Here is a 12,853-nt window from a genome sequence, read left to right as displayed (position 1 = left end):
ACCCTTTCTTTTTCTTTAATGTGCTTCTTTTTGTTTTCTAAAACTCCATGAAGTTAAGCCATGGGCCATCATAAGTCTTGAGCTAAGGCTTCCCTTCTCCCCAGCTGGAAGTTTATAGCAAGAATACCAGGCATTCTCTTGGGAGTGATTGGGAAATGTGTTAATGCTTAGTTTTGAATTTGGAGACTTCCTTTGTGCATACTGGACTTCATAGAAAGAGGTGATAGATCAGAAAAACAGCAACTGTGAAAAAGTATGGACCTGAGAAAATGGCTTTACTTTAGAGAAGTTTATTAACTGTATTTTAGGAAATGTAAGAGTCAGAAGAAATGGTCCTTTCCCTCCTCAAACTTACAATATATTTGAGAAGAGAAAATCTATAAAATTGAACCCATTGAGGAATTATGATTAATAACTGATTTGCTCTAAATAAGCAATCAGTTATTATCTCTTTTCAGAATGCTTTCTTTTTCCTTCTCAGTTTGTTAAACTCTTGCAATTGGTTTTTTCAAAACTCACAAGTCCTTTCTCCTTTGTAAAGCTGTCTCTGAATTTCCTGGACTCTTGTATGTCCATCCTGGCCAAGAGTAGACATCTGCAATGTTTTCTATAATGCTAGATATGGGGGTTTATTTTTATGTGGATAACTTCTGTATTTCAATTAAAATTTAAGTTTCTTAACTTCTAGGAATAACAGAAGAGATTCATCAGAAGTGGAGTTACTAGGAAATTTTTCATGGGGGAAATGGGATTTTGATTTACCTTTAAGGGATGAGTAGTGATTGGAAATATTCTGTATTGCACTATCCTTTCCATAACCACTCTCTAGATGAGGCTGTGGAGCACTTGAAATGTGGCTGGTACAACCAAGGAAATTTTTAGTTTCATTTAATAACCATATGTAACTAGTGGCTACCATTTTGGACTGAGTAGATCTAGGTTTGGCATATCTCTTCTCACTCTATAATTTTTTTCTAGCATGTGGAATCTGAAGCCATATGTGGACTTGAAAACCCAGATTCTCTGTCTATAAGTAGTTTTTTCTTCCTCACTGGACTACTCTTTTCTTTCTTTTTTTTAAAAGATTTATTTATTTGTTTGTTTGTTTGTTTATTTATTTATTTATTCAGAGAGAAGGAAAGAGAGGCAGAGACACAGGCAGAGGGAGAAGCAGGCTCCATGCAGGGAGCCGGACGCGGGACTCGATCCAGGGTCTCCAGGATCACACCCCGGGCTACAGGCGGCGCTAAACCGCTGCGCCACCGGGGCTGCCCACTGTTTTCTTATCTGTAAATGATTAATTTGGTCTAAGTAATCACTCATGAGATTTGTGGTATAATGTTCTTATGACTGATTTCACTCATGCACAACCAAGGTGTGTGTATATGTGCATATAAATACACATATTAAGACAAAGCTTTGAGATCCATTTTTTTTTCTATTGCGGGGTTTCTCTTGCCCTTTCCTTTCAGTTCCAGATGTGAGGCTTTTTGTGCATTCATGTACCTTTACCTTACCAGCTCTTTACTTTTTATTCTGCAACCTACCTCTTTTCTCAAATCACTTCACCTTTTAGCAGCATATCCAAGTATTATGGGAGCGAGATGACTTAATACAAAACCGTTTAACCCACAGGCCAGAGAATATACCCTCCAGTGGTAACATATTGCCTGCCAAAAAATAAAGGGTAAGAACTAAAGAGATTCATGTAGTCACCCAGAATAGGATCAGAGAACAGTCAGACTTGGCATTAGATCCCAGACACTTGAGAGGTTTGAAGCACAGAGAGGAGGTAAGAGGGATAAAAGAGGTTAAGGTTGATGAAGGAAGTTAAGGAATAAGGAAGCCAATTTGATTTATCTGTCCAGATTCTTCATAATTAATTTTGTGAACCTTGTTTGTAGTTACTCCCATGGAATTGTGCTTTGTAAAAGTTGGCCTCCTACAAATAAATTTCCCTTCCTTTTTCTCTAGTGGTGCCATAGCTCATCCTAGCAAGACAGTCAGTTGGCAGTTGTATTCCAAATGGAGTCCTAAGCTTTTGGAATTTGCTGGGGATGAAGAAATGCACACTAATATCATTGTTGCCATATAACCATTGATCCTCTCCTCTCCCTTCATCAATTAAAGTAGTACCAATGAATTTTGGCAAATGCCATTTTTCTTACCTCTTTCTTTTTCCTCATTGTGTTGTACTGTACCACCTTCCTTCCCCCTCCCAATCCTTGCTATGTACATCTACAATGTTTGCTTCATTTTCTTGTTTATAGGTGAATAGTCCTGGAAACCATGGTGTTAGGGATGGAAGTGACTCAACTGCTTTAGGTGACACCAGGTAAAATGCTTATTTCATAATGGCCCTGTGAAGGAATTGAGGGGATATATAGTCTTCACAGTATGAATATCCTTAAATAATTAATCATTATAATATAGAGCTTCATTAGCATTCTTATTTTATTTATTTATTTATTTATTTATTTATTTATTTATTTATTTATTTATTTTATCTGGAAACATTCTAGCTGATAGAATTAATGGGTGGAGCGAATCACTCTGTGGTGTCAGAGTTTGTGTTCCTGGGACTCACCAACTCCTGGGAGATCCAGCTTCTCCTCTTTGTGTTCTCCTCCATGTTTTATGTGGCAAGCATGATGGGAAACTCCCTCATTATGCTCACTGTGACTTTTGACCCTAACCTGCACTCCCCCATGTACTTTCTGTTGGCCAACCTCTCCTTCATTGACCTGGGAGTTTCTTCAGTCATTTCTCCTAAGATGATTTATGACCTTTTCAGAAAACATAAAGTCATCTCCTTTGGTGGTTGCATCACTCAGATCTTCTTTCTCCATGTCATTGGTGGTGTGGAGATGGTGCTGCTCATCGCCATGGCCTTTGACAGACATGTGGCCATATGTAAGCCTCTCCACTATTTGACCATTATGAATCGAAAAATGTGTATTTTGCTTCTGGTTGCTGCTTGGGTAGTTGGCTTGGCCCACTCTATGATTCAACTGGTTTTTGTTATAAAATTGCCATTCTGTGGCCCCAATGTGCTGGACAGCTTTTACTGTGACTTACCTCGGTTCATCAAACTTGCCTGCACAGATACTTTCAGTCTAGAGTTCATGGTCACAGCCAACAGTGGTTTTATATCTCTGGGGTCATTCTTCATATTGATTGTCTCCTATAGTTTTATCCTGATCACTGTTAAGAAACACTCCTCAAGAGGCTCATCCAAGGCCCTCTCCACTTTGTCAGCTCATATCATGGTGGTGATTTTGTTCTTTGGTCCTTGCATCTTTGTTTATGTCTGGCCTCAACCCACATCATGCTTAGACAAATTTCTTGCTGTTTTTGATGCAGTTCTTACTCCCTTTTTTAATTCAGTCATCTATACATTAAGGAACAAAGAAATGAAAGTGGCAATGAGTAAAATATGCAATTTATTATTTATAGAAGGATTTCTTAAATTACAAAAGTATTATGGAGTTTATTTGAAATAACATTAAATTCCTATAGTTGCAATATCAGTTTCCAAGAACCTTACTACTGTTTAGTTGTGTCTCAGATGAAAATAACATGATTATTTAAGAATCTTAACTGAGAAATTGTGTTGCTGCCTATGGTTAGAGGAAACATGTGGTATGATAAAAAACAAGTGTCTCCCAGAGAAGGCCAATTGCTTATCTGTCAGGAGACATTACTTTGATGAATTTACTATGGTCTAGAATTCAAAATTGAGTCTTTTCAGTGTCCAAATGGGTTATATAAGGGAATGCTTGCTGATTGACACTAATTTGCTGTAAAAAATTAGTAAAGTGGTCTGAACTGTCATGAAAGCCCAACTTACTATTTCACTATAGGGACTTTTCTGAGAAGTCAGGTGATGATAAGGATATTAATAAGCAGGGAATCAGAGTAAGAGGAGTTATATAGATTATTCAAATTTTTAATCATATCAGATTTTGATGCTTAATGCCTATATCTCCACACTAGGATATGCCTTCCATCACGAGTGGAAAAACAGGATCCTTAGACCAGGCCACTTTCCTATCTGGACAGTGCTAGCTGGTCTCAACAAAATTTAACTTTTGTTTGCACTGTTTTAGGCTGTCTAACTCCTATGTTCTTTAAGATTCATTCTTTTTTCATTTGTAACTAGCCAGGTTCTTCCTTTTTCTTCTGCTGATATAATACTATTCCCATTGCATTTACATAATTTGAATCATTATAAGCTAAGTTTTAGTTTGGGAGGCTTTTTATATATGACCCAATTCTCTTATAGAAATGAGAGATTTGTGTACATAGATTTAGAAATTTCAGTTCCTATCTATCTCAACAAAGAGGAACAAAGGTTCATTCTCAGAGATGTAATACAAATGACTCTGAACCATATAAATCCTTACACATACTCCATATATCTTAATGGGTTTATCAGTATTCCTATTATTTTATAAATTGTCCTTATTTACCTCATAGTTTATCTCACTTGATAATTTATTTGCATTTTCTTTTGATTTCCATTGCTCTTATATCCTTTATTTATTTTTTTAAGCCCTCTGTTGGACATTTGGAAAACCAGTACCTATATTATCAGTTTACTAGCTACCACTTATGTTCAGGCTCCCTAAAATTTGTTTGGGAGTGGTGTTTTTTAAATGGAAGTTCCACTCATTTTTCTCTTTCATTGATTAAATACTGTACAATAGGTCTAACAGGGATTCCCAAATTCCTCACTGTTTATGTGTATTGATTTTAAAAAGGTCTACCCCTCCCAATCTTTTGTCTTTCTGCTTTTCTCTCAAGTCTGTATCTATTACAAGGTAGATTCTCCAACTTCATAGTGCCTAAAGATTTTCTGTATCATCTAATTTTAAAGGTCTCTCCTTTTACTCTGAAGAAATAACTACTTTTAGTGGACATCTAGTCTGTTGTTTGCTCAAATAAGCAACCTCTTTCTCTTGGTAAATGTAGCTTTCTCTTGCAGTAACTGTGTGGTATGATTATGAAGGTGACACGTAAATCCTACATCTAACTCCAACTGTTTGGTCAAAGGTTGGGCTTCTGAACCAAGTCATAATGCACATCTTTTAGCCAGCGTTGAAGAGTACAGGTATCAGCCTCTGACCAGGATGGGCCAAGTTTGAGCTTTCCTCTAGGATATTGGAATTGTGAATAAAGAGAAAACAAACTCAATCCATTTTAGAGCTATATATGCAGAAACTGCTGGCAATCATATTTCCTGCTGTCAAAAATCAAGTCTGGGATACTGAGAAAAGATATGTGGGAGTAGCTATAAGTTTTAAAGATAGAGGCTTGGCATTAACCAGTTCCTTGGTTCCAGATGTCTTGGGCATTCAGCTTCATTCTTACCCCCCTATTGGTTTGGCTACCAGCTGAACTAATAAGTGAGCCAATGCATTAACCCTCTTGCTTAAGTTTAAGATGTGGTTCTGTCATCTACAGTCAAAAGGATACTGATAAATACATCTCTGCTTCTAAGAAGATTGTATTTTCCATTACTTTTGATGTGAAATCCTCCATATTTTATCTGAGTATATTTTTCCTAATAAAAGAAAAAAATTTCTTCTAATAAAGAAAAATTTATTTGTAAATTAGAGATGATAAAATAGCAATCATCCATAAAGTCACCGTATGGAGATAATTAGTAGTAATATCTTGGTATACTTATTTCTAGTGTTTTTCTATGCCTAAATAAAAACATATATTTACAAAATGGAGATTTAATGGTATCTACACTTTTATCCTGCCTTTCTGATGAGTATTACATTCTGATAAAATTTTCACCTTATTAAATATTGTAGTGCAAAATAATTTTAAATAAATAGTATTCTACATATGACCATGTCATAATTATATTTGTTATTCCTCTCTCATTGATCAGATTCTTTTACATTTTTTACTCTGTTTTGAAAATCTTGCATATATATTATTTATATTTCAGATTGCTTCCTTTATAGATTGATATACTTGGAGTTAATAGGGGATAATAAACTTTTAAACTCTATTCATATTATCATTTCTCCCCAAAGATTTGTACCTGCTAAGAAGCATATACACTTTAGCACCCCCAACACACTGAATATGACCACTTATTAAAAATATTAGCCAATTTAAAAGGCAAAAAGATAAAAACTTATTTTAAATTTCTTCTATTCTTATATGCTTGTAATCTTTTAAATATTGCTATTAACCTCAACTCTTTGAATTACATGTATCAGGAATGCAATCAAAACTAGCTTAAAATAACTAAAAAAGTTTTAGTTTCACAAGAGGAAAGAGATCTAGAGATATTTTACAGCAATGTTAATACACTTAACATTACTGAACTGTACAATTAAAACTGCTCAAGGTGATAAATTTTAAAACTACAATTAAAAATAAAGCATTTTATTTTATTTTTAAAGGTTTTATTTATTTGAGAGAGAGAGAGAGAGCATGAGTGGGGAGCCTGTCCTGGAGCTCAATCCCAGGACCCCGAGATCATGACCTGAGCTGAAAACAGATGCTTACCTGACTGAGCCACCCAGGCGCTCCAGGCAAAATAAAAAAAATATTTTATAAAAAAGGACTTAACTGACTCAGATTATTGGGATGTCCAATAGTGGCATCAGCCTCATAGACTCCAGGGATTCACTCATTTTTACACTCTTGGATTTTGCTCCTCTATTACTCCCTTTCTCTTGCTCTTCTCTTTCTTTCTTTCTTTCTTTCTTTCTTTCTTTCTTTCTTTCTTTCTTTCTTTCTTCCTTCCTTCCTTCCTTCCTTCCTTCCTTCCTTCCTTCCTTCCTTTTTCTTTCTTTCTTTCTTTCTTTCTTTCTTTCTTTCTTTCTTTCTTTCTCTTTCTTTCTTTCTTTCTTTCTTTCTTTCTTTCTTTCTTTCTTTCTTCTTTCTTTCTTTCTTCTTTCTTTCTTTCTTTCTTTCTTTCTTTCTTCTTTCTTTTTCTTTCTTCTTTCTTCTCTTTTCCCTCTCTTAACTCTGTTTATCCCTGAATCTTGATCTTATTTTCTTGTTTTACACATGGATTTCATTATGTGTGGTGTGAGGAGAGAAGGGACACTGCCAATAACTCTAAGTTTAACTTATTCCAGCAGGGCAGCCTCATAGAAAAGGGAAAGGCTTTCTTTCTCAGCTCCATATTAAAACCTACAGAAAAGATCCTAACAGGCATTGTTTTGGCTCTGAGATGGGTCTTCCATGGCCCGGTCTGGATCACATGTCCTCTCAGGTGGGCAGAGGTCAATGTAATCTGGCTGAGAGCCTCCAAAGAACTACATGAATTTGAGGAGGATCATCTCCCAGAAGGAGGGGATGGGGAGCAACCATCAGTGGTGGGGAAAAAGTGATTTAAGGCAGGCAAAAAGTTGTCACATATTCTTTTCTTATTTGAAATAGAACCTTTGCTAAGGTGTTCTTCTTCCCCATCCCCATAGATAGAATATTAATTTTGTCATATTGATTTACCAGCCTCACATATGTGTTGACGGCACTACCTCCTTTATTATCATATCTGTGTTCAAAATATTTCCCCCAATTTGTTGTTTTTAATTTTACATTCATATTCTGCAACATGAAAGTAATGATCTTTGTGACTTCAACTTCATGGAGCTTTTAAATTGTGACTTTATTCATATTGTGACTAAGTTTTATTCTTAGTCCTTTTCCATTCTAATACCTAAAGAATATCAATGAACGTGTATTTCTAAAATATTTATCCACCTGAAAGTTATTTTTAGTGAAAATAATAGGAGAGGATCTGAGTTTCTCAAATTTACTTACTAATTTTCTTGGTACTGTTTATTTATTTATTTATTTTTAATTAATTTTTATTGGTATTCAATTTACCAACATACAGAAAAACACCCAGTGCTCATCCCGTCAAGTGTCCACCTCAGTGCCCGTCACCCATTCCCCTCCAACACCCGCCCTCCTCCCCTTCCACCACCCCTACTTCGTTTCCCAGAGTTAGGAGTCTTTATGTTCTGTCTCCCTTCCTGATATTTCCCAACATTTCTTTCCCCTTCCTTTATATTCCCTTTCACTATTATTCATATTCCCCAAATGAATGAGAACATACACTGTTTGTCCTTCTTTGATTGACTTATTTCACTCAGCATAATACCCTCCAGTTCCATCCACGTTGAAGCAAATGGTGGGTATTTGTCGTTTCTAATGGCTGAGGAATATTCCATTGTATACATAAACCACATCTTCTTTATCCATTCATCTTTCGATGGACACCGAGGCTCCTTCCACAGTTTGGCTATTGTGGCCATTGCTGATAGAAACAACGGGGTGCAGGTGTCCCGATGTTTCATTGCATCTGAATCTTTGGGGTAAATCCCCAACAGTGCAATTGCTGGGTCGTAGGGCAGGTCTATTTTTAACTCTTTGAGGAACCTCCACACAGTTTTCCAGAGTGGCTGCACCAGTTCACATTCCCACCAACAGTGTAAGAGGGTTCCCTTTTCTCCGCATCCTCTCCAACATTTGTGGTTTCCTGCCTTGTTAATTTTCCCCATTCTCACTGGTGTGAGGTGGTATCTCATTGTGGTTTTGATTTGTATTTCCCTGATGGCAAGTGATGCAGAGCATTTTCTCATGTGCATGTTGGCCATGTCCATGTCTTCCTCTGTGAGATTTCTCTTCATGTCTTTTGCCCATTTCATGATTGGATTGTTTGTTTCTTGGGTGTTGAGTTTAATAAGTTCTTTATAGATCTTGGAAACTAGCCCTTTATCTGATATGTCATTTGCAAATATCTTCTCCCATTCTGTAGGTTGTCTTTTAGTTTTGTTGACTGTATCCTTTGCTGTGCAAAAGCTTCTTATCTTGATGAAGTCCCAATAGTTCATTTTTGCTTTTGTTTCTTTTGCCTTCGTGGATGTATCTTGCAAGAAGTTACTGTGGCCGAGTTCAAAGAGGGTGTTGCTTGTGTTCTCTTCTATGATTTTGATGGACTCTTGTCTCACATTTAGATCTCTCATCCATTTTGAGTTTATCTTTGTGTATGGTGAAAGAGAGTGGTCTAGTTCCATTCTTCTGCATGTGGATGTCCAATTTTCCCAGCACCATTTATTGAAGAGACTGTCTTTCTTCCACTGGATAGTCTTTCCTCCTTTATCAAATATTAGATGACCATACATTTCAGGGTCCACTTCTGGGTTCTCTATTCTGTTCCATTGATCTATGTGTCTGTTTTTGTGCCAGTACCACACTGTCTTGATGACCACAGCTTTGTAGTACAACCTGAAATCTGGCATTGTGATGCCCCCAGATATGGTTTTCTTTTTTAAAATTCCCCTGGCTATTCGGGGTCTTTTCGGGTTCCACACAAATCTTAAAATAATTTGTTCTAACTCTCTGAAGAAAGTCCATGGTATTTTGATAGGGATTGCATTAAACGTGTAAATTGCCCTGCGTAACATTGACATTTTCACAATATTAATTATGCCAATCCATGAGCATGGAATATTTTTCCATCTCTTTGTGTCTTCCTCAATTTCTTTCAGAAGTGTTCTATAGTTTTTAGGGTATAGATCTTTTATCTCTTTGGTTAGGTTTATTCCTAGGTATCTTATGCTTTTGGGTGCAATTGTAAATGGGATTGACTCCTTAATTTCTCTTTCTTCAGTCTCATTGTTAGTGTATAGAAATGCCATTGATTTCTGGGCATTGATTTTGTATCCTGCCACGCTACCAAATTGCTGTATGAGTTCTAGCAATATTGGGGTGGAGGCTTTTGGGTTTTCTACGTAGAGTATCATGTCATCGGCGAAGAGGGAGAGTTTGACTTCTTCTTTGCCAATTTGAATGCCTTTAATGTCTTTTTGTTGTCTGATTGCTGAGGCGAGGACTTCCAGAACTATGTTGAACAGCAGTGGTGAGAGTGGACATCCCTGTCTTGTTCCTGATCTTAGGGGAAAGGCTCCCAGTGCTTCCCCATTGAAATGATATTTGCTGTGGGCTTTTCGTAAATGGCTTTTAAGATGTCGAGGAAAGTTCCCTCTATCCCAACACTCTGAAGGGTTTTGATCAGGAATGGATGCTGTATTTTGTTAAATGCTTTCTCTGCATCTAATGAGAGTGTCATATGGTTCTTGGTTTTTCTCTTGCTGATATGATGAATCACATTGATGGTTTTACGACTGTTGAACCAGCCTTGTGTCCCGGGGATAAATCCTACTTGGTCATGGTGAATAATTTTCTTAATGTGTTGTTGGATCCTATTGGCTAGTATCTTGTTGAGAATTTTTGCATCCATGTTCATCAGGGATATTGGTCTGTAATTCTCCTTTTTGGTGGGGTCTTTGTCTGGTTTCGGAATTAAGGTGATGCTGGCCTCATAGAACGAATTTGGAAGTACTCCATCTCTTTCTACCTTTCCAAACAGCTTTAGTAGAATAGGTATGATTTCTTCTTTAAACGTTTGATAGAATTCCCCTGGGAAGCCATCAGGCCCTGACTCTTGTGTCTTGGGCGGTTTTTGATGACTGCTTCAATTTCCTCCCTGGTTATTGGCCTGTTCAGGTTTTCTATTTCTTCCTGCTCCAGTTTTGGTAGTTTGTGGCTTTCCAGGAATGCGTCCATTTCTTCTAGATTTCCTAATTTATTGGTGTACAGCTGTTCATAATATGTTTTTAAAATCGTTTGTATTTCCTTGGTGTTGGTAGTGATCTCTCCTTTCTCATTCATGATTTTATTAATTTGAGTCTTCTCTCTCTTCTTTTTAATAAGGTTGGCTAATGGTTTATCTATCTTATTAATTCTTTCAAAGAACCAACTCCTGGTTCTGTTGATCTGTTCCACAGTTCTTTTGGTCTCGATATCATTGAGTTCTGCTCGAATTTTAATTAACTGTCTTCTTCTGCTGGGGGTGGGGTCTATTTGTTGCTTTTTCTCTAGTTCCTTTATGTGTAAGGTGAGCTTTTGAATTTGAGATCTTTCCAGTTTTTGAATGGATGCTTGTATTGCAATGTATTTCCCCCTCAGGACTGCTTTTGCTGCATCCCAAAGATTTTGAACGGTTGTATCTTCATTCTCATTAGTTTCCATGAATCTTTTTAATTCTTCCTTAATTTCCTGGTTGACCTTTTCATCTTTTAGCAGGATGGTCCTTAACCTCCACGTGTTTGTGGTCCTTCCAAACTTCTTGTTGTGATTTAGTTCTAATTTCAAGGCATTATGGTCTGAGAATATACAGGGGACTATCCCGGTCTTTTGGTATCGGTTCAGACCCGATTTGTGACCCAGTATGTGGTCTATTCTGGAGAAAGTTCCATGTGCACTTGAGAAGAATGTGTATTCATTTGAGTTTGGATGTAAAGTTCTGTAGATATCTGTGAAATCCATCTGGTCCAGTGTATCATTTAAAGCTCTCGTTTCTTTGGAGATGTTGTGCTTAGAAGACCTATCTAGTATAGAGAGAGCTAGATTGAAGTCACCAAGTATAAGTGTATTATTATCAAAGTATTTCTTCAGTTTGGTTATTAATTGGTTTAACTATTTGGCAGCTCCCACATTCGGGGCATATATATGGAGGATTGTTAAGTCCTCTTGTTGGATAGATCCTTTGAATATGAGATAGTGTCCCTCTTCATCTCTCACTATAGTCTTCGGGGTAAATTTTAATTTATCTGATATAAGGATGGCTACCCCTGCTTTCTTTTGAGGACCATTTGAATGGTAAATGGTTCTCCAACCTTTTATTTTCAGGTTGTAGGTGTCCTGTCTAAAATCAGTCTCTTGTAGACAGCAAATAGATGGGTCCTGCTTTTTTATCCAGTCTGAAACCCTGCGCCTTTTAATGGCGTCATTAAGCCTGTTCACGTTCAGAGTTACTATTGATAGATATGAGTTTAGTGTCATCATATCTATTCAGTCCTTGTTTTTGTGGATTGTTCCACTGAACTTCTTCTGAAAGGGGAATTTTAAGAGTCCCCCTTAAAATTTCTTGCAGAGCTGGTTTGGAGGTCACATATTCTTTCAGTTCCTGCCTGTCTTGGAAGCTCTTTATCTCTCCTTCCATTTTTGAATGAAAGCCTTGCTGGATAAAGTATTCTTGGTTGCATGTTCTTTTCATTTAGGACCCTGAATATATCCTGCCAGCCCTTTCTGGCCTGCCAGGTCTCTGTGGAGAGGTCTGCTGTTACCCTAATATTCCTCCCCATAAAAGTCAGGGACTTTTTTTCTCTTGCTGCTTTAAGGATCTTCTCCTTAACTTTGGAATTTGCAAGCTTCACTATTAAATGTCGAGGTGTTGAACGGTTTTTTTGATTTTAGGGGGGGATCTCTCTATTTCCTGGATCTGAATGCCTGTTTCCCTTCCCAGATTAAGAAAGTTTTCAGCTAGGATTTGTTCAAATACATATTCTGGCCCTCTGTCCCTTTCGGCGCCCTCGGGAACCCCAATTAAACGTAGGTTTTTCTTCCTCAGGCTGTCATTTATTTCCCTTAATCTATCCTCATGGTCTTTTAATTGCCTGTCTCTTTTTTCCTCAGTTTCCCTCTTTGCCATCAACTTGTCTTCTATGTCACTCACTCGTTCTTCCACCTCGTCAAGCCTCATCGTTAGGACTTCTAGCTTGGATTGCATCTCATTTAATTGATTTTTAATTTCTGCCTGATTGGATCTAAATTCTGCAGTCATGAAGTTTCTTGAGTCCTTTATGGTTTTTTCTAGAGCCACCAGTAGCTGTAAAATAGTGCTTCTGAATTGGCTTTCTGACATTGAATTGTAATCCAGATTTTGTAACTCTATGGGAGAGGGGGCTGTTTCTGATTCTTTTTTTTTGAGGTGAGGTTTTCCTTCTAGTCATTTTGCTCAGTGCAG

At 37.2% G+C, this 12,853-nt stretch overlaps 1 pseudogene; it reads left to right on the top strand.

Annotated features, from left to right (window-relative positions):
* Positions 1-2,534: 2,534 nt before the first annotated feature.
* LOC112919839 (olfactory receptor 4F3/4F16/4F29-like) lies at positions 2,535-3,469 on the top strand (annotated as a pseudogene).
* Positions 3,470-12,853: the final 9,384 nt, after the last annotated feature.

Source organism: Vulpes vulpes, chromosome 15 (assembly GCF_048418805.1).
Source record: "Vulpes vulpes isolate BD-2025 chromosome 15, VulVul3, whole genome shotgun sequence".
NCBI classification, from domain to species: Eukaryota; Metazoa; Chordata; class Mammalia; order Carnivora; family Canidae; genus Vulpes; species Vulpes vulpes.
This window is presented reverse-complemented; position numbering and strand designations above follow the sequence as displayed.